Consider the following 3807-nt stretch of genomic DNA (forward strand, 5'->3'; position numbering starts at 1 on the left):
CATCATTTGCTGGAGATAACAGCAACTGACTTAAAGAAGCTCAACAAACTTACAGAGAACCCAGAGTCTGTTCTGGGTAAGGTCTGTAGTATGTCCCTGTGGACTGACCACAAGAATCACAAAGAAGCAAACCGTCTTCGTCAGCTCTTACCATCCAAGCTCTAAAAACACCAAACCTAATACCCTGACTGGGCATACTCCAGTGAACAGGTACCTAATATCTCAACCATCATTCATCCTTCTTGCATTGTTGGGGCCATGGCAAAATTCTCCTGCCACCCTTGAATCAACCGAGCTCTTGCACACTCTAATCAAAATTTCTGCTGGCCTTTAATATATGAGCCCAAACTAATGCTCAATCCGAATGCTTCAACCAGGAGTTTGAGTTATTCCTTCGCTGCCACTTTTCATCACACCCAACTTCATGGAGTACTAAGTTTCCTTTGGACCATATGCACATAACTGTCCCACTTTCTCTGCTGCTGGTCTGTCTCCATTTGAGTCATCTTGCCTCTGTCAAGCAGATGGGTCTTGCACCTGATGGTTTCTGCCTTAAACCGGTCAGCGGAAACAAATTGACATCTGGCCGATCGTTCCATCAGATTCATGGACCGATGAATCTGATGGTCTCTCTTATGGAGACAGTTCATTTAAAATCCAGGCAATGTTTGGTTGTTCCGCGGTTTGCCGCAAGCTGCCGGATCTTTTAAAGATTCATCCTGTTGTTCATGTCTCTCTGATCAAGCCAGTCCTGTCTAGTCCTCGTTGCCCTCCTTTCATTCCCCCTCTACCCACCCGAGGCATTGACGGGCACCTGACCTTCACTGTGTGAAGGATTTTGGAGGCTCGTCGCCTAGAAAGGGGTGTTCAGTATCTGATCGATTGGGAGGGTTATGGACCTGAGGAATGGTCTTTGATCCTTCCTTCTTCTAGGTTGGACTCTTACCTTGTTTGGGACTTTAGGGCTTCTTGCTCTTCCTCTTCTGCACCACCAGCGGGCTGTCCTTGAACCTGGCGTAATGTTAGGGTCTCTGGGGTTTTGATGATTTTCTGGTGTGAGTGAGCTTCCTGTCACAGTTAGGATCTTTGCTGGTGGCTGGGCCAACTCATGTCGCTGCACACTTGAGAATACTTCTCAATCAAGATGACTAGCGTGTATACAAGGAGGCAAAGGATAATTTTTCTTATTCCGGATTATTAGCCCTGATGGTATTCCATCCAAAGACCTAAACCACCAGTGCACCTCAGTTAATCTCGGATCTTCATGGAAAAGTTCTTACCGGTGTGCAGCAGTTCTCAGTCTTCATCACCTGCCAGCCCACTCCTTAGCTCTTCAACGTCTCTTGCAAGTACCAAAGCTCTCAGATCTCTCTCACATTCCCCTGGACCTCTGAGGTACAGTTTGCAAGCTGAACTAAATCCTACAGATCCATGCCGTCTCCCCTTCTTCTCTCAAGTAACCAAATAAATCAATCATCAGTTGTCATCAAAAGACTCTTAGTCTGTTTTTTACCCTCAGACTAACCAGAATGTTCAACTGACTTACTGCAGTTTTACGCTTCCAGATTCTTTTTGCTTTTGTAAAAAGAACTTACTGGTTCTTCTTGTGATCCTGCATTTGGGTTTAAAAACTACAAACCAACATTACATTGAATAACGATTTGGAAGGAGCAGAATTGTAAAACGTGATAAAATAGTAAATAAAGTAGTGAGGATGGTAGAGAAAGTAATAGGATCTTGCAAAGCAACTATAATGAGGCTGTGCCTTGCAGAAAGTGGATCGAAATCTCAACAGAAAAGCAGGAAATAAAAGGGTTTAATGACTCAAGGACAGCAGCTTTATATATTTTTAAAAGTCCATTCAAGGATGCTCTTGCTGGCACAAGGCAAATACTTAGAATTAATGACTAAAGACTTACAAAACTGACTAAACCAATAGCTCCTGTAGAGGCTGCCCTGGTTTTCTAGTGCAAATTAAAACGGATAGTTCCATGATATTCTCTGTCCCATAACCATATGTTTAAATATCTTTAGGTCAATCTCTGCCAAGAGGAGTAATTCAACCTGCAATCTCAATCCCATGAAAAATAAAGGCACCACATTTTTGGGTGGACTTGTTATAACAACAGGCAATAACTACATGATGTTATGCTGGATCCTGCCCTGCAAAGAAGGACTAAATAATGATCAATAAGCAATTGCTAAATACTTTCTTTCCACAGCAGGTATCTGAAGAACCGTATTCACCTTCAATAAGAACTTTTATCAAATAGCTTTTAAACTGCGGTACACTAGATGTATTCAGCTCCAATATTACCACTTGCAAAAATCCACAAGCCAACCTTTCATCTGAACACAACAGTGCCCTCTAGTGTTTGACCCACGCAAAAAGAAACCGTTTAGACTTAAATTACTAAAGTGATGACAAATTCAGTCCCTAATAATAACATGTTTTTTTTTTTGGTCTTCACTTTTCCTGCTTCATGAGCCACACAACACGACTGAGCAGAGATTCTGCCATCAGTGTTTTTGGGAGAAAGACCTCTACAGCAGCAGGAGTAGTGGGAATTCAGAGATGAACATTGAGATCAATATAGTGGAAACTGATCACAAAGGGATATTTATTGTAAAACCAGGAAATAAAAAAGTCATCTTTATTTTATCAAAGTTTTAATATGGCCCCGGATACTATTTGCTTTTCTATAATCATCCAGCTAAGTCCTTCAACCATAGAGGCTATAGACATTCAATAAAATTAGTTTATTTTATAAAAAGTTTACTTATTTCAGTCCTTCAGCCACACAGACTATGTTACTGAGACTTATAGGCTGCCCTTAAGAAATTTAAGACCTAGTATTTATCTATATGTTTTAGGGTAATATTCTTGATCTGAGCTGTAATTGGCTGCAGCCAAAAAAAAAAAAAAAAAGACTAAATGAATGGATTTAGCTTAAAAAATGAAAAGAAACACATTTGAACCATCAAAATATAAGGTGGAGTCATATAAAAAAACAAACAAACAAACAAATAAAAACAAACTGCTTTGTAAATGGCGACATATTGAGTAAAACAAGCAAAATCTGACACTGTCCAGTGACAGCCTGTGGGACACAACTAATCAGTGTGTAGCAGTAATGAGTGTTAACACACTCAGAATGGCAAAATAGAAAAAGCACGGTTTATGATAGGTTGTGCCATTTCAGTTTATGCTATTTCAGCACCATGGCCAGCGTCACAGAATTGCCCCAAAAATTTCATCAAAACGGGGTCAAATACAAGTTAAAAGTAAAGCAGCTTAATCAACATGGTGGGGAATGATGGATAGAAATATAATAGCACTCCGGATGTTGGATGTCATACTATCTTGTCACACGTGATCAACCTAGACAGAGCAACAAGCAACAAACAAATGTACAAGCAACATGTTCTATCGAAAAGCTATCCTTGCCTTAGCAATTCATTCATATGTCACCCCCTGTCAACTGCACACACACACACACACACATGCCAGGCTATACGTGATACAAATTAGCCAATAAGCTGTGTAAGTGTTACTGCTGCTAGCTCCTATTAGACACAGCAGGAAAACCTGCATGGCGATAGGAAAGGAGATGACGATGAGAAAAAGAAAGCAAAGAAAGTGTGGACTGATGGAAGAAGTGGGGTGAACTGGTGAAAGAAAAGGGAAATGGTGTGCTCAAAGATGAGCCTGCACCTTTTGAGTATGTTTGGCTCAACCTTTTTTCTATTTTTTTTTTTTTCTATAAAATTCAATGTATAACACAGATGCATAAAAACCTGAATTTT

Source organism: Cyprinodon variegatus, unplaced genomic scaffold (assembly GCF_000732505.1).
Source record: "Cyprinodon variegatus isolate N-32 unplaced genomic scaffold, C_variegatus-1.0 Scaffold157, whole genome shotgun sequence".
Taxonomy (NCBI): Eukaryota; Metazoa; Chordata; class Actinopteri; order Cyprinodontiformes; family Cyprinodontidae; genus Cyprinodon; species Cyprinodon variegatus.